Source organism: Macaca nemestrina, chromosome 8 (assembly GCF_043159975.1).
Source record: "Macaca nemestrina isolate mMacNem1 chromosome 8, mMacNem.hap1, whole genome shotgun sequence".
Lineage (NCBI taxonomy): Eukaryota > Metazoa > Chordata > Mammalia > Primates > Cercopithecidae > Macaca > Macaca nemestrina.
The window spans coordinates 8,149,188-8,175,997 of NC_092132.1; the positions used below are offsets into that span (position 1 = coordinate 8,149,188).

Here is a 26,810-nt window from a genome sequence, read left to right on the forward strand (position 1 = left end):
ATTTGGGAATTCTCCAGAACATCTTACGCATTTCGATTAGACTTGTACAACATATAGCATTTGCATCATTTCTTTCCTGTTTTATGTGTCTTTCTTCCTACTTTGCCCGTTTTTAGGTGGGTGGGTAGAGACATTTTATTGTATTTTGCTTATTTGTTTTTCACTGATTTTTGTTCATAGCACTTGCAAAGTATCTCACACATAACAATGCTTCATCAAAGGTTGCTCAATAGGCTGACTTTGTATCTAAACCTTAAAGAGTTAGAACATATTATTTTTAAATTTTTTCTTAAAATTCATCTTCTTCTTTAGGACTAGGTCAACAAGGGTCATGTTATCATCATTCTGTACATTCTGGAAGTACCTAATCCTCTACAGATTAAGGGAACATTTATGGTCATTTTTCCACTTGACCAGTATCTTAGTCTAACCATTATTAATGGAAGTGAGATAGAGAAACTCAATTAGGATAAGAAAGAGATGATATCTCTAGCTCAAGAGTCACATCAAGAATAACTTAATTGTGTTAAACTTTTATTCTTATGTCTCTAAGCTATAAAAAGCTCCACTCAATATATTATTTTCCTATTCTTAGCTTGAGAAATTATACTTCGTTTTAATACCTAATTTAGTTTCATTTCAAAATTTCATTAAAATGCTGCAGATTCTCTTCCTCTTTCAATGCGGATAGTTTGTCTGGACCCCAAATTATCCCCATCAGCACCTACCTGCTGCCAGACATTCTTTTCAGCTATATAAATAGGCATTTTATAACTAACCATATAATAGAAATATATGATTTATGTAGGCAGAACATAGTATTTCATTAAGATACTAGAAAAGTTTAGACTTTGAGTTAAAACCAGGGTAATTACTTCATCATTACCTTGCCCACAGTTCTTTCATTTACAGCTGTTTGTTATTGGTCAATTCTCTGCTCTGTTTCCTTTGATGAAATTTATCGTGGTCCATCAAATGGTCTTCAGCTCTCTCAGAAAGTGACTCTCTCTTGCATGTGTATTCTGTTTCCTCCACTTGAATATATATACCGAAAACAGCAGTGGAAATAATGAAATACAACACAGAATAAAGGTTTATGTTTTAGATAACTTAAGACCACAGTCTAATTCTCTCTCTTTCTCTCTCTCTCTCTCTCTCTGTATTTATGTAGTTAGCACTAAATTGGCACCAACTTTGCCAGTGAATTAGTCTGTTTTTATGCTGCTGATAAAGACATACCCAAGACTGGGTAATATATAAAGAAAAAGAGGATTAATGGACTCACAATAAGGTGAAAGGCATGTCTTACATGGCAGCAGACAAGAGAGAACGAGAGCCAAGTGAAAGGCAAAACCCCTTATAAATCCATCAGATCTCCTGAGACTTATTCACTACCCTTAGAACTGGGAACTGCCACCATGATTTAGTTAACTTTTATCGGGTCCCTCCCACAACATGTAGGAATTATGGGGGCTACAACTCAAGATGAGATTTAAGTAGGGACACAGCCAAACCATATCAGCCAGACATTATGTTAGGCACTGAAAAAAGGCAGATGAGTTGATCCTCTACTGCCTGAATGTTCCAGCAGAAAAGGAGAAACGTAAAGCTGTTTTGCAATTGAGTGTGAATACTGTTGCATTAAATGTGCAAAAGACATTTCAAAGGAAATGTGCAGTTTTTGCTGAAAGATGAATCAAAGAAGGCTTCCCAGAGTAAAGAAGAAATGTAGTCTAGGAGAATGAGAAGGCTCTGTCCCGTAGTGGGGAACAAGAGGTTTCCTCAGCCAGGAGGAGTTTATATCCCATTGCTGGTTTATATCCCACTTTAGACTGTCCCAGTGCTGTTGAGGGAGAGCAATTCTAGACTCAGACAGTCCACAATGCTCTGAGCTCCTATCATATGGCTCCAGGAGAGGGTGGATGATTTCTCCAAGCCATGACATTTTATTAAATAACAGGCATAAAAAAAGGATTGTTAAACTGTGTTTATTTCCCACTCTAGGCCTTTGTGTTTTGTTTTGTCTTCCCTCCCTCCCTCCTTTCCTTCTTTCCTTCCTCCCTCCCTCCCTCCATTCCTTCTTCCTTCTTTCCTCCTTCCTTCCTTTTACTCTAACACAGGGTGTTTATATTAACTAACATCACGATAACCCCTATAATGTACACTGTGCAATCAAAGACATGTTATTGTTTCCTTATTTCCTCTTCTGCTTGTGAGGGGAGTTTTGTTTCCCAGGTCAGGTCAGGCCAAACAACTCTATATAAAAGATATTCCTCAAAAGGCATCAACAAGAGAGCAATTGCTGAGTTGAGAAAAAAGGTTAATGTAAGAAACTCCTGTGGAATCAGAAGTCAGGTTATGGCTTAAGCGATGGAGGCATTAAATGAACCACTGGGCTTGATGACAGAGAATCCTGAGAAGCTAAAATTTTCTCCAAAAGTTAAGGACTAAGACTCTTTACACCTTTGTCACCCAACACCTTAACACTCAACATAACCTGAACTCCTGTTCAGTAGTATTGTTTAGATCCCAAGTCTGTTATAGGACCAGGCCTAGTGGAATGAACATGATATATACAGGAAGATGAAGGAGTTTGGCTGAAAATCCAGCTTCACCACTTTCTAGCTATATGACTGGAAACTTACTTTATTTCTTGTTCTTTGTCCTAAATGGGACTAATAATCTCATTCCTATCTATCTCATAGGTATGGAGTAAAGATTTATGGTAATAGCAGCAATTCATAAAATAAAACCAATAATTGTTCTCATTGCTTTAGGGCTTAGCATATACATGTCTAAGTGCTAAGTACTTTGCGTATATTACCTCATTCAGTCCTTACAAAAATTTTGTGAAATAAATAGCATTTATTTATAGATTTATAGGTTTAAAAAATCAGTCACAAAAGGGTCAACCTAAATTTTCCAAATTCACCCAGAAATTAATGGTAGAGGTAGAAGTCAAATCTAACTTTTTCCAGATTCCAAAGCTCATATCTTAGCTATGGATGAGAAATGACTTAAAATAATTCTATGGATTATTACTAACATGAATGCCATTTTGTATTTGTTATTTTGCCCATGGATCTGATGTTACTTTCATGAGTAACCAATGCCTATGACAATGACAGTTCTTTGGTGTCCCTTGTACCATTTAAAAAACTACACAGTTTCTTGCCATATAAATGTAAACCCTCCATTATTGTGAGGGAGGCATTCTCTGTTAAACTATAGTTAAATACACAGAAACTCAGAGAGGCTGTAATATACCTGAGTGCTCAAGCTCTATAAATAGTGGGGATGCATGAGGACCCGAGGCAAGTTTTTTTTCATTTTAGCATAGTATCTTGCATAAAATGATAATTCATCAAATATTAAACTTTCTTATTATAGTAAAAAATAAACAGATAAAACCAACATGAAGAAAAGAGTTAAGAATGACACCATATTTACATTGTTTACAAATAAAAAAATAAGTGTTTAGAGACACAGAGATACAAATGTTTTTCAGAGAGCTGAAAAACTAAGACAAAAGCACACGTGTAAAATAGGACAGCCCCATCAATGTAGATGTAAGTGACATTTGTTACCAAACGGCTTCCCTGGGAGAGACAGAGATTTCCATGACTGAGCTTTATATTAAGAAATTCTTATGATTATGGAATAAATGACTGTGAGATAATGGTTAAAAAAGTATGTTCATGCAGGAGGAGAGGTTGACCTTCAGTGCAGTCTCAGTGCAGTCCTTAGCCAGCCCCATGGAAATCTTAAACCTCAAATGATCATTGAGAGTCGTTCCAAGATGAGGTAAGGAGGTTCAGTCACTATACCTCCATGTCTAAGAGTCACTGGAGGCAGGTCTCTTCAGGAAGGAAATGTGTCTTTGGACTTGAAGTTGGGGAATTAAGTCCTTCATTCTTGAAAAAAAGATCTTGACTTCACATAACAATGTGATATCTGAAGGTTAAATACTACAACCTGGCCTAATTTGTATCAGGATACTACTAACCCCATCTCTAAGAGTGAGTTTCATTCTTTAATGCCCTTTTTGTAGCGTGTGCCTGACATAAAGAGCCATTATTGAAAATCTCAGGGTGGTGATGTACCTCCTATTTGTGCATTCTTTATTATTTTGGTAAATGATATGTCTTCCAGGGTCTTCTGTGGAACATAATCATCTGCTGGGAGTCAGGGAGCAGTGGTGGTTCCAGTATTACACAATATATGTTCTTAATGATGCCTACTTGTATCATCCTTTTTATCCTATCTGAAACCATCCGCAATGCAATTCAGGTATTTCTAGATACTTATGTGAGCCACCAATTTTACCATGCATCTAGAACTAGCCTTTTAGCATGTTTTCACTATCTCCTGGGGACTTTGCCAAGACATATGACTTGGAAGAGTCTTCTCAAATTGATAAATTCCCCCTGTTTAATCTTAAATTCTTCACCCTATCTTTGTATAGCACCCTCAGAATCCAAACCCATGTGACCTTTGCCAACTTGCTCTCAGTTGAGGTTCGTTAGGTCTTACAGTTTATTTGATGCATAGCCCCTTTCTTCCTTTACAAGGACCAATTTGTCCCATCAGAATATGTTGTAACTTAACCCTAGTTATTGGCCTAACATCCAGGAGAGGAGTTGAGGGAGGATCTACATGGCGGACATGTTGTCCTTCTAGGAAGAAGTTTCGTATCATCTTCAAGCAATAGGACAGTAGGTACTTCTGCAGGATCAGAAGATTCCAGGGAACATACAGATTCAAAACTTTTTCATGCATCAGCTAAGATGTATCAGAATCTCATTCTTTCATTCTTTCATTACCAGAATTCTGGCATAAAAGATGTTCCTAGTTCGGAGTTTATTTTTGGAGTTTGACTACTCCTACAATTAAGTAATTAAGCATGTCCGCAGCTTTATCTGCCATACAGCTGCAGGGGACGAGATCCTCTCTACGTGTTCCAAAAAGACCCTCTGGTTTTCACATTAAGCTCTTACTTGCTGATTAAACAATCTCAACTTCTTATTAATTACTTTTTAAGAAATACTTGGGCTTAGCTACAGATTCCCAATTTCATTGTTTTCATAGTGGCTATTTGCCCCCTTTTTTTTCAAATAACATATTTATTGGACCAGACAATGAACTGCTTTCTAATGTCACTTCATTCCACTTCAACACCAGCAAAACCTTGAATAAATGCACTGCTACTTTTTGTGAAGTCCTGATTTCTGATGGGATCTTCATTGTCTGCAGGAGATAGGTGCTACAGCTCCAACTCTCATCCCAGGATCAGCTTTCTCAGATCATTTCCAGCACCGGTTGTGGATTTCTTCAGAAGCAGACTCTTAGATAGATGTTAGCATGCAGAAAGGTTATTAGGAAGTGTTTCTGGGGTGAACTGCATTCATGGTAACTGAGAAAGCAGAACTAGGTAAAAGGAAATGTGAATTTATGAAGTTATCTCATTGGAGGTCTCAACCTAAGGGAGATTCTGATGCTTTGATGACCCTTCAGAGTTGTTCTATTCGGGATTGGGGGAGCTGTTATTTTATCTTCGCTCCATCAGTCATTAAATATGGTATGGCGAAGGAAGGTGGTGTGATTTTGAGAAAGCTTGTATTCTCCATCTGAGACAATTCCCACAGGGAGCTGACAACAGCTAGCTTTCCAGTGACAGCACTCCCAGCAGCTGAGGGACTAATCCTGTCATTCCTGAAAGAAGGATCTGGATGGCACATCAGTGTTCATTTCCATATCCCAGATGATGTTAAAACTGTGGTTCAATGCATTGTTATTTCTAAGGCTATGCTGATGACTAATTTAAAAGGACTCACCTCCTCAGATTAGAAATCATTAAATGGTAAAAGAGACATTCATTTTTTTCCCATATCTACAATTGTTTTAATTTTGTCTTTCTTAGCAGGCTATCTGTTTCATTCCAAATTACATGAAATTTTCAACAAGTTAACAAAACTCATTATTGCACAGTGATGACATTTTGGGAACAATTTTACTTTATACTGCTACCTCTTCCACCAACCTCCTTAATTCATCGAAGAAGGCCATTGAGCCATTATTCTTGGGGTAAATGCACCTACATATTGAATATTCCCATCTGTGCAAATAAGAAAATAATGCTTTCCTTCTTCCTAAAGGATGAGATAGTTTCTTAAATAACCGACCCAGAGCCATATAATTAAATGCTTGTGGATCACTTATATATGAATATATTAGCTCATTTAGTCCTTAAAACTTCTTCATGTAAGCATTTTATAGATGAGAATTTGCCTCCCAGAGCGGTGACTTTTCCAAAGGGGAAATGAATAGGGATGTGGGGTGAAGATGAAGATTTAAAAGGAAAAAAATATATGTTTAATGTTAACTCCACAGAAGGTATGGAGGTTCCATAGCTCTTGAAGTCTTCGCAACGGCATCAGCATCATTCCCTTTGCACTGAGGAAAGACCTGATGACTCAGAGACATGTAGAGCAAAGATCTGAACCATATTGTCTTTCAAATTTCAAAACCCAAATCCTTTCCACTCTATTACACTGCTTTTATTTTTTAAATGTTTGTGAAAAATGCTAACTTTCCATTCCTTAAATAAAGTTTTAATTATAATCATAACAACAATTATAGCTAAAATCTGTTGTGTGTTTACCCTGGGCCATGATATGTCTGAGTCTTCCAGACTTTCTAACGGCACAATTCCAGAGAGGACGGATTGGAAGAAGAACACCTCTCCTTTTGTTTACTGAATCTAGACAAATTAAAAATGTCTTTTCTGGCTGGACTCAGTGACTCATGCCTGTAATCCCAGCACTTTGGAAGGCTGAGGTGGACAGATCACTTGAGACCAGGAGTTTGAGACCAGCCTGGGCTACATGGCAAAATCTCATCTCTACTAAAGATGTAAAAATTAGCTGGGCATGGTGGTGCACACCTGTAATCTCAGCTGCTCAGAAGGGTGAAGCATAAGAATTGCTTGAACCCTGCAGGCAAAGGTTGCAGTGACCCAAGATTGTGCCATTGTACTACAGCCTAGGTGAGAGAGTGAGACTCAGACAAAAAAAAAAAAGTCTTTTCTCACAGTAGTTTATGACTATCTGTGGGCCGGATTATACCATATCATTGCAGTACAGCCTAATCAGTCTAATTTCCAAACCACTGAATCCCTGGCATATAGAGGTGACCTCAAAACAGAGAATCACTGCGAAGCGGCCACCTGGTGATGGGAGGTGCTATTTCATTTCCATGGCCCTCTACCTGCCTTTTCTGACTGATAATTATCAGGTGCATCTCCAAAGAATGTAACTCTTCTTTAATGATCCAGGTACCCCACTGAAGATGGCTGGGTGGTACTGTAAGCAGCTGGAAAAGATGAAAAATTTATCTTTTTTGCACCTCCATATTTTATATAAGATAGGGGTATACATGTCCTAGAATACCACACAATCCTCCTTAATTTACTATGAGAAAAAGAAAGCTCGCTATGTTTTGTTTTCTATATTTCATCATCTTTTAACTTTTGATTCTGTGGCCCTTTTTCTGCACATTTTCACTCAGCTTTTACTCTATCAATAATTACCTGGCATGTTCTATGCTACACATGACACTTCCTTCCCACTGATCACATTCACTGATGCCAAAACAAGACCATACTGTATTCACTGACTTATCTCCAGGGCTGACACAATACTCAGTCGAGCTGAAGTGAATCAATTCATTTCTCAATTCAAAATTCTTATGTGGCTCCTGAAATCTCACCTTCTAGAATGACCTCCCTCTCCCATATGTATCTGACATTGCTTCAAAATCCTTTGTCTGATACTTAAACTAATACTCCTTATTAGTCAGGCATCAACCAGAGAAACAAAACCACTACACAAAGAAACACACACACACACACACACACACATATACACACACACACTTATTTGTTACAGAGAATTTTGCATATGCTACTGTGGATCTAGCTAAGTAATCTCTATGAGCAATTTTCCTACAGCTTAAAGTCCACAAGCAGGCAGGCAGGCAGGCAGGAAGGGAATATGTTGAGCAGGATGAAGCCCTTTGAGCATAAATTGGACAGCACACAAAGAGACTGAAATTTGTATCTATTCTTGTTGCCACTGGTCTTGGCACATGGGTATCCTGAAGAAACTAGGATCTCATCATCATGGAGGTAAACACACTTAGATAGGAGACACAAAAGCTGAATGAGAATCCAGGGAAGGTAGAACAATTGCAAGCCAAAATACTGCTTCATGCCAGTGAAGTGAGTCAGCAGATCAGCAGCAAAACTGGTGAGAACCTCTGTTGTGGCCCCATCTAACTGGGAAGAACATTCTAGATGTATTTCAGACTACCCTAGTTGTTGTCTCACAGAACCATCACATCATCCTACCCCACTTTCCATCAATTTTCAGCGACTGCTTACTTGTTTATAGAAGAATTCACCTAAATTACTTATCTTAGTATCATGTTTTTGTTATTGAAACTCTAGGGACTATAATCTTTATTGTCATCCACTATGTTGCCCACCATTGCCCTGGTGCTTATGTTTATTTATTGTATGGTTTGATTGAACACTTTTTATATAGCAGGCTTTATTCTAGGTCAGAAAGCAGGGTGGGCAGAGGGTAGCCCTAAATACATAGACAAGGTGCCTAATCTCATGGAGCTTTTATTCAGCAGGTGGTGGTGGTGTCCAGTTAATGTTAAAAGGACTTAATAATCAAACAAGAATTACTCTTTGCTCCAGTAATGCAGGGCTACTTGTAGATCCCAAGATATGCTGAGATTCTTTACACCTCTGTTATTTGCACAAATGTGAGCCTCTGTCCTGTCTCTCTGCTCAGGAAGCAATAATGTGGAAGCAAGTTACAAAAAATAAATGGGGTGTACATTTGGCACTTGAGGAGAGGAGATAAATGCTTTGTTGGGAGGTGGTCAAAGCTATTGGTGAAATGACTACCTTCTGTAATTCCTGAGCACCTGGCTGTTCCTCAGTTTGTAGGGCAAAACAACTTACGGCAGTTGGACTGGAAATGTAATTGAGTGGTCCTATTCTGGCAGCATGGAAAGGGAGCCTTTCCAATACAAATAGTGCATTTCAAGAACCAATGCCTCTGGTTATGGAGAGGCAGCACAGGAAATTATCCTGTCTCTGGCTAAACCGTGTAGGTTGCACTGTCGCCTCTATCATTTACTGGCTGTGTAACTGAGCAAGGTGCTTCCTGTCTCTGAATCTGCCTCAAGAGTTACAAAGTTTGTATGAGAAAATACATGTGATTCACAAAAAACTATGTATGTTATGTCGTACATTCTCAGCAAATGGTAGCTTATTTTCACTTTTATAATATATTCAGAAAATAGAGATGGGAATTGTTCATGAGTTAGAGAAATTGATTTTCTTCCATACAAACATTCCAAAGAATAAGAGTAGGTAAAGACAAGTTTTATTTTAAATATGTGTATTCTTGAAGGTTTGCATTCTGGTTAAACTGTGCTGAAAAATGTGTTTGGATCTGAGGATAACTGGAATATCATGTTTTTCTCCTTACAGTAAAGGTGACAGAGGTTAAAGGCACGGGCAACAGAGCTGGGGAATAGCTGTCTTTCTCAGGTGGGTCCCTCTTGTCTGACTTCTGCTCTAAGTCATAAAACTCAAGGTCCATTTAGACATAGGAGATTTTGAGAAGGCGACTCACAAGAGGGATAGAGGTTTGGGTAAAGCAGACTTGGGTGGGGTCTAGCTCCCATGAATGAAGGTCTCATGGGAAAAAAAAATGGTAGTGAAAGCCAATATGTCCAGTAACTTCAATGACATTGACTTAGTTTCCCTTTCTGGGAGTGTTTAACTTCAGACCACTGTAAGAAGGTAAAACCAAGATTCAGATCGGTGCTTTCCTGCTGGATTTTAAACCTTATATTTCCAGAGCCTGAAATACACTACTGTAGAAATTCCCACATGACCTGTTGCTTGTCATTGCCTGCCACTCTTCAACTATTTGCAGCTCCTCCTTCATCCAGCTGTCCACATGCAACCCATTGAGTCGCACCTGAGCTTCTTCAGTCAACTATTTCTCCATTGGTCCCAAGTCTTCAGCTTTGACACTCTCATTACAACCAAAATTTCTTCATACTTAGATCATGACTCAGTGCACAATTCTCCTACGCCCTTGAATTGATGCATCCTGGGAGAAATTACTTACCCAGTCCTACCATGGCCTTGTTCAGTTCCTAATTGTGGAGTTCCTTCAATGTAATGATATTGTCTGAACATCATGCTCTCCTGGAATGCTACACCTTTGACATCCATATTTCTAATATAATCAATTTCTAAGTACTTCAGTTTTTATTAATGTAAAACAAAGACTGCCAAATTTAATATCACATTTCTCATTAACAAAATATAAAGTTCTACGTATCTCAGCTTGGTAGACGCATACCTCTATTGCACCCTACATGATTCCCCACCTTGTATGTGGGAGAACGCAATATTTAAAATGCCAGAAGGTATCTTCTGTTCTGAGAAATTGCTGGTGAGATTTTAGTGCACTAGGAAGACACACCTGTCTAGTACTGGGTCTTTAAAGTCAAGCTTTGAAAATTACGCTCCTGCAGATAGCTTCAACCTTCAGGCATGAGACTGGTGAACTTTGACAGGGAAAAGCAAAGGAAGCCTCGATCTTATTAACCTATGCTTTCATGCCCCCAGAAGCAACCTCCAGGCCTGGTTGCCACAGGAAGCCCTGGAATCTTTGGCAGGAATGAGACAACGCTGCTTTAACACTGGATGAATTATGTAATTGCCTTGTCAGCTCAGAGGAGGCTCCATATTCCAGCTGGCCTATCCTGGTTTCTGAGTAGCTGTGCTAAGTGGACAGGATTATGGGAAATATTCCAGAATGGCCATATTCAAAGCCAGTCTAATTAATGGGAGGAGGCTGCTTTGATGTGAGTTAGGGTGTCCCAAACTTAGTAATGTATGCAGAGTCTTTATGATGCTATCTAAATTACATTCCTCCTTGCTTTACTGACATCTTAGTTAAGTGTTTTTGTTAAAAGAGTATAAACTTCATGTTATCACCGTGAATGGAAAATCAGTATGACCTGCCACGAAATACTTAATTGTTAAAAAATGAATAAACATAATGAAAACAACAACTGTTTTCATTTAAGATTATTGATGTAATTAGAACGAACCACCATATTTGTAACTGTTTTCTGTTCATTGTATTTGTTAGTTTGTTTCAAGAATAGTTTTATTGAGATGTAATTCATATACTGTATAATTTCAACTTGTTAAGAGCCTGGAATTCGTTATTCATATTCTTAAAAGAAAAAGCTGAAAAACTGATACTAAACAACTTTTGTTGGACTTATCAGAAAACTGGGGTTGTATGACAAGCCACCACCCTGAAATGTATATAGACAGGTAAATTTAAAGAATGATACCCGAGATTTGCTTACTAGAACAGAAGATGCTGGAGCCATAAGCTGTTAAAATTCAATAGTAATTTTTGAAGAATTGCTGATGTCCAAGTTTGGACAATTGTGAGAATGAGAGATTATTGAGGGTTACTGACTTAGGAAGATCACCACACTTTTGTAAGTCCTGGCAACAGGAATCCAGCCAGGTTCTCACAGTGAAGAAGCCAAACAAACTCCCTTGTGACTCTAGGATGGGGAGATGAAGGCCAATTCTTGGGAATTGTCCAGAGTATTATCCATAACAAATGCACATTTCCTAGGTTATAAAACTTTACCAAAACCTTATCTCACCTAGACAAAGAGCATGTCTCCTGTTCCAGATCCCTCAAGACATCCTGTCTCATATAAGGATGGAAACAAAGGTTAAGAAACATGGGTAAAGGTCACAGGCCAGAAAAATTGGCTTATGAAAACAGTAAGAGATAATCAAAAGATTATGGAACCCTTCTTCTCTCCAGTTTACCACCACACCAATCAGACTTCAGTATATTCACAGTGTATAAACCAGCTGAAAGAGCTTCAAGACACACACTTTCTGAAGAAAAGTATTTAGGGAAACCCAACATCAAGAAGAAAGACAAAAACAAGAACACTAGAGGAATTAGAAGTCTCTAATACCTCAAATAAAATAAAAATTAAACACAGTTCAATTCTTAATAAATCCTCACACTAAGAACCAACTAACTTTGCTTCCTAATAGCTGGTACATCATGTTTTGCTTTCAATGAAAAGTCAAAAGTCATGCCAATTGACAAGAAAAACATATAACATGTACGAAGTGACAAAACAATCCAAACTCAGATCTGACACAGATGTTGGAATTATCAGACAGAATATTAAAAACAACTCTGATTACTGTGCTAAGGCTCATCAGTAAAGGTAGACAACATAAAGTAACAGTTTGGTAATGATAGCAGAAATTTAAAAATTAAGAATTAAAAGAAAATATTAGAAATAAAAAAAACACTGTATCATAAATGAAGAATGTTTTCAATGGACTCATCTGTAGATTGAGCATCACCAAAGAAAGACTTAGTGAACTTGAAACAGGTTGATAGAAACTACCAAATTAAAAGGCAAACAGTAAGAAAGAAAACATCATACAAAACAGAACAGAGCATTCAAGAAGTGTGTGGAAATTTTAAAAGGTATAATATATGTCTAATTGAAATGCCTGAAGAAGATAGTGAACAGAATAAATATTAGAAGCAATAATGACCAAGAACATTTGAAAATGTAAAACACATACACATTTACACACATACACACACATGCACACACATACACACACACACACACAGAGAGAGAGAGAGAGAGAGAGATTGAGGAACTGAGAAGCAACATAGATTGCAAAAAATTTCTACCTAGGTATATTATATTCAAACTGCAGAAAAGCAAAGGCAACCAGACATGGTGGCTTATGCCTGTAATCCCAGCACTTTGAGAGGCTGAGGTGGGCAGATCACTTGAGGTCAGGAGTTTGAGACCAGCCTGGCCAACATGAAGAAACCTCATCTTTACTAAAAATACAAAAAAAAAAAAAAAAAAATAGCTGGGCGTGGTAGCAAATACTTATAATCCCAGTTAATCTAGAGGCTAAGGCAAGAGAATTGCTTGAATTCGGGAGGCAGAAGTTGAAGTGAGCCAAGATGGCACCACTGCACTCTAGACTGGGCAGCAGAACGAGACTCCATCTCAAAAAAGAAAGCAAAGACAAATAGTACAATGGAAGAAACCAGGGGGAATCCAGGGGTTAGAGTGGAGGCACAACTTACCTGTAGAGGAACAAGAATAAGAATTACAGAGGGCTTGTTGTCACAAATGATGCAAGCAAAAAGAGACTTGATTAAAATATCTATATTGTTGTTAGAAAAAGAAAAACCCACCAATCTATAATTTTACATTCAGTGAAATTATTCCTGAAGAGTGAATGAGAAACAAAGACTTTTATGGACAAACACAAACTAAGAGAATTCATTGCTGAAAGATCTTTTCTTCAAGAAAGAAGAAAAAGTTCTTTGACGAAAAGCAAAATTATGTAGGTCAGAAACACAAATCTGTATAAAGGAAGAGTATCAGAGAAAGAAAAAAATAAAGATAGGAGCTGCAGGAAGAGCAAGATGACTGAATAGAAGCCTTCACTGATCACCCTCAGGCACACCAAATTGAACCACTATCCACACAAGAAAAGCACCTTCATGAGAACCAAAAATCAGGTTTGTAATCACAGTACTTAGATTTAACGTCATATCACAGAAAGAAGCACCGAAGTGGTAGGAAGGAAAGTCTTTATTTGCAGACCTCATTCCCCAGCAGCAAGCATGTGGTGTGGAAAGAGAATCTGTGAGCTTCAGAAAGAAAGAGCATGGTGATGGGTGGATTTTGTGTTGGAACTCAGTGCTGCCCTGTTACAGTGGAAAACCACACCAGCAGAACTCAGTGGGTACCCACTGAGAAGTATTTGGACCAGCCCTAGTAAGAGGGAAATCACTCATCTCAGTAGCTGAAACTTGAGTTCTAGCAAGCCTTGCCACCACAGGCTAAAGTGCTCTGAGGTTCTAAGTAAATTTGAAAGGCAGCCTTGGCCACAAGGACTACTATTCTTGAGCAAGTTCCGGTGCTATGCTGGGCTTACAGCCAGTGGACACGGGGGGCATGTGATCCTGTGAGACATCAGCTGGCGTGACCACAGGAGTGCCTGCACCACCCCTTTCCCAACCTTACGCAGAGCAGCTCACAGGTCTGGAAGATATTCATTTCCTCTTCTTGAGGAAAGGAGAGGAAATAGTAAAGAAGACGTTGTCTTGCAACTTGGATACCAGCTTAGCCACAGGAGGATAGGGCACCAGGTAGAGTCAAGAGGCCTGCATTCCAGGCCCCAGCTCCAAGACAACATTTCTAGAAACATCCTGGGCTAGAAGGGAACCTACTACTTTAAAGAAAGACACAGTCATGGCAAGATTCATGACCTGCTGATTAAAGAGCCCTTGTACCCTAAATAATCAACAGAAACACCCAGGCAATACTTGCTATGGGCCCTGGGTGACACTCAGAGACTTTATGGATTAAGGTGTGACTCAGCAAATTCCCAGATGTAGTAGTTACAGGGAGAAACTCCTTAGGCTTGAGAAAAGGAGAGGTAAGAGTAAAGGGGACTTTGTCTTAAAATTTAGGTATCAGCTTGGACATATTGGGTAGAGCACCAAGTGGGCCGTTGTCATCCCTACTTCCAGGCTTTGGCTCTTGGATGGCATTTCTGGACCTGCCCTTGGCTGAAAGAAAGCTCATTGGTCTTAAGGGAGAACCTAAGGCCTGGCAGTATTCACCACGACCTGACTGAAAAGCCCTTGGATGTTGAGTCAACATCAGTGGTAGCCACACAGTACTTTCCATAGGCATGGGGTGGTAACGGCCATAAGAAGAGACTCCTCTGCTTGTGGAAAGGGAGGGAAGAGTGGAAGAGACTGTCTTGTGGCTTCATGCCAGCTCAGCTGCAATAGAATAGCGTACTAGCTAGATTCCTAAGATTTCCATCTCTAGGTAAGCAGTGGTTCCAGGATATCATCTATGGACTTAACTGGGGCCAAGGAGAACTCAACCACCAGAAGGGAAGAATAAAAGCCTGCCTGACTTTGCCACCTGCTGATTGTAGAGCACTAGGGTCTTGAGTGAACATAGGTGGTAGCCAGGAAGTGGTTACTGTGGGCCTTGAGTAAGACCCAGTATGTTCTGGCTTCAGGTCTGACACAGCACAATCCCTGGTGGTGGCCTCAGGGGTGGTTATGTCACTCTTTCCCTAGCTCCAGCCAGCTCAGCACAGAAAGAGAGATTTTGTTTGTTTGGAAAAAAGTGAAATAAGACAGCAAGTCTTATTCAGAGTATTCTTTTGGATGTTATACAAGATCGCTAAAGTGGTATCTCTACATGTCGGTACGAGCTACAGCATCACTGGGCTGGGGGTGCCTCCTAATGCAGATATGATTTCATAAACCAAAAATTTTTAGATTACAACACCCAGGTCCATTTAAATACCTGGAAACCCTTCCCAAGAAGGATGGGTAGAGACAAGGCCAGACTGTGAAGACTAAAATTCATGCTTAACTTTTCTATGCCCAGAACCTTGCAAACATCCACAAGCTTCAAGATCATCCAGGAAAGTATGACTTCACCAAATGAACTAAATAAAGCACCAAGGGGCAATCTTGGAGAGAAAGAGATACATGACTTTTCCGAGAATTCAAAGTAGCTGTTTTAAGGAAACTCAGTGAAATTCAAAATAACACGGAGAAGGAATTCAGAATTTTATCAGACAAATTTAACAAAGAGATTGAAATAATTGAAAAGAATCCAGCAGAAATTCATGAGTTGAAAAATGTAATTGATGTACTGAAGACGACATCAGAGTCTCTTAACATCAAGGAGAACAAAGAATTAGTAAACTTAAAGACAGGTTATTTAAAAACTACATGGTCAGAGGATACAAAAATAAAAATAAAAAAAATTAGGTACACCTACAAGATCTAGAAAATACCCTCAAAAGGGAAAATTTAAGTGTTATTGGCCTTAAAGAGGAGGCAAAGAAAGAGATTGTGGTAGAAAGCTTATTTAGAGGAATAATAACAGAGAACTTCCTGAAGCTAGAAAAGTATACCAATATTCAAGTACAAGACAGTCATAAAACATCAAACAGATTTAACCCAAAGAAGGCTACCTCAAGGCATTTAATAATCAAACTCCCAAAGGTCAAGGATAAAGAAAGGATCCTAAAGGTAGAAAGAAAAAAGAAACAAATTCAATACAATGGAGCTCCAATACATGTGGCAGCAGACTTTTCAGTGGAAACCTTATAGGACAGAAAAGAGTGGCATGATGTATTTAAACTGCTGAAGGGAAAAAAAATTATACAAGAAAAGTATATCCAGTTAAAATATCCTTTAAACATGAAGCAGTAATAAAGACTTCCCTAAACAAACAAAAGCTAGAGGGATTTTATCAACACCACACCTGTCCTACAAGAAATGCGAAAGAAATTGAAAGAAAGAGACTTTAATGAGCAATAAGAAATCATCTCAAGGTGCGACACTCACTGGTAATAGTAAATACATGGAAAAACACAGAATATTATAACACTGTATTTGTGATATGTAAACTACTCATATTTTGAGTAGAAAGATCTAAAGAAGAACCAATAAAAAGTAACTACAACAAATTTTTAAGACCTAGAAAGTATAATAAGACATAAATAGAAACAATGAAAACTGTAAAAGCAGGAGGAAGAAGTTAAAGTGCAGAGGTTTTATTAGTTTTCACTTCGCTTATTTGTTAGTTTGTATATTTGTTTATGCAGTCAGTGTTAGGTCGTCACTAATTTAAAGTAATGAGTTATAGGATATGATTTACAGGTCTCATTGTAACATCAAATCAAAAAACATACAAAAGATATGCAAAATACAAAGAAGCAAAACATTAAAACATACCACCAGAGAAAATAATCTTCACTAAAAGAAAGACAGGGAGAAAGTAAACAAGAGTAGACAACAAAACAACCCAGAAGATGAGTAACAAAATGGCAGGCATAAGTCCTTACTGATCAATAATAATATTGAATGTAAATGGAATTACTATTCAATCAAAAGACACAGAGTGGCCAAATGAAAAAAAAAAAAAGGGAGACCCAGCATTCTGGTGCTTGTGAGAAATACACTTCACTTATAAATATACACATATACTAAAAATCAAGGGATGGAAAAAGATAGTCTATGCCATTGGAAACCAAAAAAGAGCAGGGGTAGCTATACTTCTATTACACAAAATAGATTTTAAGACAGAAACTATAAAAGCAACAAAGAAGGTCATTACATAATGATAAAAGAGTAAATTCCACAAGAGGATATAATAATTATAAATATATATGCACCAAACACTGGAGCACCCATGTATATAAACATACATATAAATTCTTACTAGAGCTACAGAGTTGACTACAGTACAATAATAGCTGGAGGCTTCAACACCCCACTTTCAGCATTGAACAGAAAATCAACAAAGAAACTTCAGACTTAATCTTCACTATAGACTAAATGGACCTAATAGATATTTACAAAACATTTTATTTACCAGCTACACATTCTTCTTCTCTGAACATAGATAATTCTCAATGATAGACCACGTTTTAGATACAAAAAGAGTCTTAATTCAAAAAAGGGAAATTATATCAAATATGTTCTCTGATAATGATAAAATAAAACTAGAAATCAATGACAAGAGGAATTTTGGATACTGTACAAACACATAGAAATTAAACAATATTCTAATGAATGACCAGTGAGTCAATAAAGAAATTAAGGAGAATTTTTTTAAAATACCTTCAGACAAAGATAATGGAAATACAACATATCAAAACCTATGGTATACAGTGAAAGCAGTATTATGAGGAAAGAATATAGCTATAAGCACCTATATCAAAAAAGTAGAAAAACTACAAGTAAATAACCAAATGATGCACCTTGAAAAACCAGGAAAGCAAGAGTAATTGAATCTTAAAATTAGAAGAAGAAAATAAATAAAGATTAGAGTAGAAATAAATAAAAATAAATTGAAAAAAATACAAAAGATCAATGAAACAAAAAGTTGTTTTTTTTTTTTTGAAAACATAAATAGAATTGACAAATCTTAAGCCAGAGTACCCAAGAAAAAAAGAGAGAAGATTACAAATCAGGGATGAAAAAGGAGATATTACAACTGATACCACAGAAATTCAAAGGATAATTGGGACCATTATGAACAACTATAGGGTAATAAATTGAAAAACTTAAATGAAATGGATAAAATTCCTTGATACACAAAATCTACTGTATTAGTTTGTCTTCACACTGCTATGAAGACATACTGGAGACAGTAATTTAGAAAGGAAAGAGGTTTAATGGACTCACAGTTCCACATGGCTGGAGAGGCCTCACAATCATGATGGAAGGTAAAGAAGGAGCAAAGGGACATTTAACATGGCAGCAGGCAAGAGAGTGTGTGTGCAGGGAAACTGTCCTTTATGAAACCATCAGATTTTGTGAGACTTAATCACTATCATGAGAACACCATAAGAAAACTCAGCCACATGATTCAATTACTGCCCACCAGGTCCTTCACATGACACATGGGGCGTATAGCAGGTACAATTCAAGATGAGATTTGGGTGTATATATAGCCAAATCATATCACCCCTCCCCTGGCCACTCTCAAGTCTAATGTCCTCACGTTTCAAAATGAATTACGCCTTTCTAACAGTCCATCAACCCATTCCATCATTAACCCAAAGTCCAAGACCAAAGTCTCATTTGAGATAAGGCAAATCCCTTCCACCTATGAGCTTCTAAAATCAAAAGCACCTATGAGCTTGTAAAATCAAAAGATAAGTAATAGATACAATGACAGTACAGGCATTGGATAAATACACCTGTTCCCAATGGAAAAAATTGGCCAAAATTAAGGGGCTATAGGCCCCATGCAAGTCTGAAATGTAGTAGGGCAGTCAAATCTTAAAACTCCAAAATAATCTCCTTTGACTCCATGTCTCACATCCAGGTCACTCTGATGCAAGAGGTGGGCTCCCACAGCCTTGGGCAGCTCCCCGCTGTGGCTTTGCAAGGTCAAGCCTCCCTCCCAGCTGCTTTCATGGGCTGGCACTGAGTGTCTGCAGCTTTTTCAGGTCCATAGTGCAAGCTGTTGGTGAATCTACCATTCTGAGGCCTGAAGGATGGTGGCCCTCTTCTCACAGCTCCACTAGGAAGTGCCCCAGTGGCGACTTTGTGTGGTGACTCCAACACAACATTTTCCTTCTGCGCTGGCCTAGCAGAGATTCTCCATGAGGGCCCTGCACCTGCAGGAAACCTCTGCCTGGAAATTCAGGCATTTTATACATCCTCTGAAATCTAGGCAGAGGTTCCCAAATATCAATTCTTGATTTCTGTGTACCCTCAGGCTCAACACAACAGGGAAGTTGCCAAGGCTTGGGGCTTAGACCCTCTGAAGTCACCACCTGAGCTGTATCTTGGCCCATTTTAGCCATGGTTTGAGCACCTCCCATGTATGGCACCAAGTCCCTAGGCTGCACACAGCAGAGAGTCCCTGGGCCTGGCCCACAAAACCATTTTCTTCCTTCTAGGCCTCTGGGCCTGTGATGGGAGGGGCTGCCTTGAAGATCTCTGACATGCCCTGGAGACATTTTGCCTGTTGTCTTGGTGATTAACATTGGCTCCTCATTACTTGTGCAAATTTCTGTGGGCAGCTTAAATTTCTCCCCAGAAAATAGATTTTTCTTTTGTATTGCATTGTTAGGCTATACATTTTTCAAACACATATGCTCTGCTTCCTCTTGAACACTTTGTTGCTTAGAAATTTCTTCTGCCACATACCCTACATTATCTCTTTCAGGTTCAAAGTTCCACAGATCTCTAGGACGGGGCAAAATGCCACCAGTCTCTTTGCATAGCAAGAGTGACATTTGCTTCAGTTCCCAACAAGTTCCCCAAATCCATCTGAGACAAACTCAGCATGGACTTTATTGTACATATCACTATCAGCATTTTGGTCAAAGCCATTTACCATGTCTCTAGAAAGTTCCAAACTTTCCCACATTTTCCTGTCTTCTTCTGAGCCCTCCAAAGTGTTCCAACCTCAGCCTGTCGCCCACATTTTCAGGTATCTTTATAGCAGTACCCCACTCTACTGGTACCAATTTACTCTATTAGTTCCTTCTCACACTGCTATAAAACTGGGTAATTTATAAAGGAAAGAGGTTTGATGGACTCATAGTTCCACATGGCTGAGGAGGCCTCAAAATTGTAGCAGAAGGCAGAGGAGAAACAAAGTCACATCTTACATGATGGTAGACAAGAAAGAATGTGCAGAGGAACTATCCTTTATAAAACCATCAAATCTCATGAGACTTATTCACTGTCAGGAGAACAGCATGGGAACACCCACCCCCATGATTCAATTACCTCCTACCAGGTCTCTCCCACAACATGTGGGGATTATAGGAGCTACAATTCAAGATGAGATTTGGGTGGGGACACAGCCAAATCATATCACCTACTATGATTGAACCAGGAAGAAATCCAAAACCTGAATAGACAAATAACAAGTAATGAGATTGAAGCTATAATAAAAAGTCTCACAACAAAGAAAAGTCTGAAACCTGATAATTTTACTGCTAAATTTTACCAAACATTTAGAGAATAACATTCCTACTCAAACTACTTTGAAGAAATAGAGGAGGAGGGAATACTTCAAAAACTCATGCTACAATACATGCCAGTATTACACTGTTGTCAAAACCAGACAAAGACACATCACAAAAAGAAAACTACAGGCCAATATTTCTGATGAATTTAGATGCAAAAATCTTCAATAACATATTAGCAAACTGAATGCAGCAACACATTAAAAAGATCATTGATTATGACCAAGTAAGATTAATCCCAGGGATGCAAGGATGGTTCAATATATGCAAGTCAATCAATATTATACATCCTATCAACAGAATGAAGGCTAAAACCATATCATCATTTCAACTGATGCTGAAAAACTATTTGATAAAATTCAGCACCCTTCATAATAAAAACCCTCGAAAACCTGGTTATAGAAGGAATATACCTCAATGTAATAAAAGCCACATATGCCAGACTCACAGCTAGTATTATACTGAATAAGGAAAAACTAAGTCTTTCCTCTAAGATACAGAACATAAAAACAATGCCTACTTTCATCATTGTTATTCAACATAATACTTGGTGTCCTATATAGAGAAATTAGACAAGATAAGACAATAAAGAGTATCTGAATTGGAAAGGAAGAAATCAAATCATTCTTTTTAGCAGATGATACGACCTTATATTTGGAAATACCTGAAGAGCCCACAAAAAAACTATTAGAACCTGAAGTTGGTAAAGTTGTAAGATTGAAAAAAAACAACATAAAAAACTCAATAGTATTTCTATATGCCAACAGCAAACAATCTGAAAAAGAAATCCAGAAAGTAATTTACATTAGCTAAAAATAAAATAAAATACATAGGAATTTAATACAAGAAATGGCAGATCTCTACAACTATAACTATAAAATATTGATAATTGAAGAGGACTGTATTAGTCCATTCTCACACTGCTATGAAAAAATTGCCAACATTGGGTAATTCAGAAAAGAAAGAGATTTAATTGACTCACAATTCCACAGTGCTGGGGAGGCCTCAGGACAATTACAACCACGGTGGAAGGAGAAGCAAACACATCCTTTTTCACATGGTGGCAGAAAAGGGAAGAAGGAGCAAAGGGTGAAAAGCCACTTATAAAACCATCAGATTTCGTGAGAACTCACTATCATGAGAATAGCACGGAGGTAATCACTCCCATGATTCAATTACCTCCTACTACTTCCCTTCCATGACACATGGGGATTATGGAAACTACAATTCAAGATGAGATTTGGGTGGGGACACAATGAAACCATATCAAGGACATACACAAAAAAATAAAAAGATACTCCATGTTCATGTTCATCTTGATTGCAAGCATCAAGATTGTTAAAATGTCAATACTACCTAAAGCAATCCATAGATTCAATTGAATCCCTATCAATCAAAATACCAATGATATTCTTCACAGAAATATGAAAAACAACTCTAAAATTCGTAAGAAACTACAAAAAACCCACAATAGCTAAAGCTATCCTCAGTAAAATGGACAAAACTGGAGAAATTACATTAGCTGACTTCACATTATACTATGAAACTATACTAACCAAAATAGCATGGTACTAGAATAAAAACAGACACAAAAACCAATGGAACAGAATGGAGAATCCAGAAACAAATCCATACATTTACAGTGAACTTATTTGCAACAAAACGGCCAAGAACATACATTAGAGAAAGAACAGGCTCTTCAATAAATGGTGCTGGGAAAACTGGATAGGCAGAAGAATAAAACTAGACCCTTACATCTAATTTTATGAAAGTGAATTAAAGACATAAATATAAGACTGCAGACTATGAAACTACTAAATGAAAACAATAGGGAGAACTCACTAGGACATTGGTCTTGGCAAATATTTTTTGAGTAGTACCTCACAAGCACTGGGAACCAAAGCAAAAATGAACAAATGGAATACATCAGGGTAAAAAGCTTAAACAAAGCAAAGCAATCAACAAAGTGTAGAGACAACCCACAGAATGAAAGAAAATATCTGAAAAACAGCCTTACAAAGAGTTAGTAACCAGAAAATATAAGAAGTTCAAATAGCTCTGTAGAAAAAAATCTAATAATCTAATTTAAAAATGGGCACAAGATCTGAGTAGACATTTCTCAAAAGAAGACATACAAATGGCAATCAGGTATCTGAGAAACTGCTTAACATCTTTGATCATCAGAGAAATGAAAATCAAAACTGTAATGAGCTATTACCTTATCCTAGTTTAAATGACTTTTATCCAAAAGACAGGCAGTAACAAATGCTAGTGAGGATAAAGAGAAAGAGAACCCTTATACACTGTTGGTGGGAATGTAAAGAAGTACAGCCACTATGAAGAACAGTACAGTGGTTCCTCAAGAAACTAAAAATAGTGCTACCTTATGATCCAGCAATCCCACTTCGAGGTATATACTTGCCTCACCTCCCCGCAAAAAAAAAAAAAAAAAAAAAAGAAAAGAAAAAAAAATTACATATACATATATATATATATATATTCAAGAGGTGTATGCATTCTTATATTTATTGCAGCACTATTCATAGTAGCCAAGATTTGGAAGCAACCTAAGGGTCCATCATCAGATACAGAATGGATAAAGAAAACGTGGTACATATACACAATGTAATACTATTCAGCCATAAGAGAGAATAAGATAGTGTCATTTGCAACAACACAGATGGAACTGGGGGTCACTGTTAAGCAACATAAGCCAGAAAAGCAATCATTGCATGTTCTCACTTATGTATGGAAGTTAAAAATTTAAACAATTATACTTATGGAGATAGAGTAGAAGAACGGTTACCAGAGGCTGAATTGGTAAATGGGTACAAAAGAAAGTAGAATGAATAAGATCTAGTATTTAACAGTACAACAGGGTGACTACAGTAAACAATAATTTATTATACATTTTAAATAAACAGTGTAATTGGAATTTTTTTGTAACATAAAGAACGGATAAATGCTTCAGGTGATGGGTACGCCATTTACACTGATGTGGTAATTTTGCATTGTATGCCTATATCAAAATTCTCATGTATTCCATTAATATATATATCTACTATGTACTGACAAAAATTAACAAATAAGTATACATTGACTTAAAATTTAAAAATGAAGGCACAAAATATTTAATTTGTCTAATAAATATAACTAAAATATACTTTTTTAAAAAAGTAATGATAACATTACTGCATTGGGTGATTTCAGCATACAGGTAAATAAAATACATGGTAGCAGCATCCTAAAATATGGGAGGGAGGCACTGAAATTGTTCTCTTTCATGGCACTTCACTAATGTGAAGTGGTACAGTGTTATTTGATTGTAAAATTAAATTAGTAAAATATGTATATTGAAAACTTCAGGGTAACACCTATGTTTTAAGTAGTATGATTTATCTATGCTAAGATAAAACTAAATGGTCTCACACCTTATACAAAAATTATTTCAAGATGGGTTAAAGACTTAAATGTTAGACCTAGAGCCATAAAAACCCTAAAAGAAAACCTAGGCAATACCATTCAGGACATAGGCATGGGCAAGGACTTCATGTCTAAAACACCAAAAGCAATGGCAACAAAAGTCAAAATAGACAAATGGGATCTAATTAAACTAAAGAGCTTCTGTGCAGCAAAAGAAACCACCATCAGAGTGAACAGGCAACCTACAGAATGGGAGAAAATTTTTACAATCTACCCATCTGACAAAGGGCTAATATCCAGAATCTACAAAGAACATAAACAAATTTACAAGAAAAAAGCAAACAACCCCATCAAAAAGTGAGCAAAGGACATGAACAGACACTTCTCAAAAGAAGACATTTACGCAGCCAACAGACATATGAAAAAATGCTCATCATCACTCGCCATCAGAGAAATGCAAATCCAAACCACAATGAGATAGCATCTCACACCAGTTAGAATGGCGATCATTTAAAAGTCAGGAAACAACAGGTGCTGGAGAGGATGTAGAGAAATAGGAACACTTTTACACTGTTGGTGGGACTGTAAACTATTTCAATCATTGTGGAAGACAGTGTGGCAATTACTCAAGGATCTAGAACTAGAAATACCATTTGACCCAACCATCCCATTACTGGGTATATACCAAAAAGATTATAAATCATGCTGCTATAAACACACATGCACACGTATGTTTATTGTGGCACTATTCACAATAGCAAAGACTTGGAAGCAACCTAAATGTCCATAGACTGGATTAAGAAAATGTGGTGCATATACACCATGAAATATTATGCAGCCATAAAAAAGGATGAGTTCATGTCCTTTGTAGGGACATGGATGAAGCTGGAAACCATCATTCTTAGAAAACTATCGCAAGGACAAAAAACCAAACACCGCATGTTCTCACCCTTAGGTGGGAATTGAACAATGAGAACACTTGGACACAGGAAGGGGAACATCACACACCGGGGCCTGTCATGGGGTTGGGGAATGGGGGAGGGATAGCATTAGGAGATATACCTAATGTAAATGACGAGTTAATGAGTGCAGCACACCAACATGGCACATGTATACAGATGTAACAAACCTGCACGTTGTGCACATGTACCTTGGAACTTAAAGTATAATTTAATAAAATGACAAAAGAAAAAACGAAATGGTAAGAAATGCTCAATCAAAATCAGAAAAAGGGGAGGGCCAAAATACACATTTAATAAATGGGAAACATTACAAATATAGATGATATTAATCCAATTATATCAATACTCATTTTATTTGGAAATGATATTAATTAAAAACAGGCATTGTCAGAGTAGATGAAACAAACAAATGACACCAATATGTTGTCTACAAGAATCCCACTTCCACTATAAACACACAGATAGATTAAAAGTAAAGAGAAGAATGAAGATATATCAGGTTAACATTAATCAAAATAAAGCTATACTAGCTATATTAATTTCAGACAAACCATGTTTTTGAAGAAGGAAAATGACAAAAAAAAATGAGAGAGAGAGAGAGACATTAAGTAGTGATAAAGGAGTCAATAAGAAATAGCAATCTTATGAACCTATGAGATACTGGGGAAATCATTCCCACTCACCTGTGCGTTAGTAATACAGGTTACTTTAGTTCAAAAAATGTATTTTTGCATATATACATTTATGTATTTATTTTTATATTTAAAATTTAAATTGTGATTGACAAATAACAATTATATATATTTATGAGATACATAGCGATACTTTAATATATACTTACAATGTGGAATGGTTAAATCTGTGATTAATAAATTGATCACCTCATACATTCTTTTGTGGTAAAGCATTTAAAATTGACTCTTCTGGCAATTACACATATACAATGCATTATTTATCATGGTCACTATTCTGTGAAATAGATGGATAAAGCTTTCTTCTCCTGTTTAACTAAACTGGCAATTACACATATACAATGCATTATTTATCATGGTCACTATTCTGTGAAATAGATGGATAAAGCTTTCTTCTCCTGTTTAACTAAACCTTTGTACCCTTTGATCAACATCTCCCTTTTCCCCTTCCACCTGTCTCATGCAGACTCTAGTAACCACCATTTTACTCTGTACTTCTATGAGCTCAACTCTTTAAAATTCCATAGAAAAGTGAGATCATGTGGTATTTGTCTTTCTGTGACTGACTTATTTCACTTAGCACTACGTCCTCCAGGTTGATCTATGATGTCACAAACAACAGGATCCCCCCTGTTGTTTTAAAGCTGAATAGTATTCCACTGTGTCAATACATCACATTATGTTTATTTATTCATCTGATGGTGAACATTGAGGTTGCTGCCATATCTTAGCTATTGTGAGTATGGAATAATGAACAGGGGAGTCCAGAACTCTCTTCTACATGTTGGTTTTACTTCCTTTGGATACGTACCCAGTAGGATTGCTGGATTAGAGAGTAGTTCTATTTTTAGTTTTCCCCCATATTATTTTCCATAATGGTTGCATTTAAACTTATTTGTCTATCATAGTTACCTATTGTATAGATTATTCAATATTGATTCAAAGAGTTAAAATATCAGGACCTTAAGCCAAGTTTTTATTCTCCAAGTCCTTCTT

At 37.3% G+C, this 26,810-nt stretch overlaps 1 long non-coding RNA gene across 2 annotated transcripts in view; it reads right to left on the minus strand.

Annotated features, from left to right (window-relative positions):
• Window positions 1-26,810, minus strand: part of LOC105488264 (uncharacterized) — a 266,981-nt gene that overhangs the window by 35,894 nt on the left and 204,277 nt on the right. For both annotated transcript variants that reach the window (XR_011606694.1, XR_011606699.1), the window contains exon 3: window positions 887-1,034. This is a non-coding gene — a long non-coding RNA (uncharacterized lncRNA). The remainder of the gene's footprint in view (window positions 1-886; window positions 1,035-26,810) is intronic.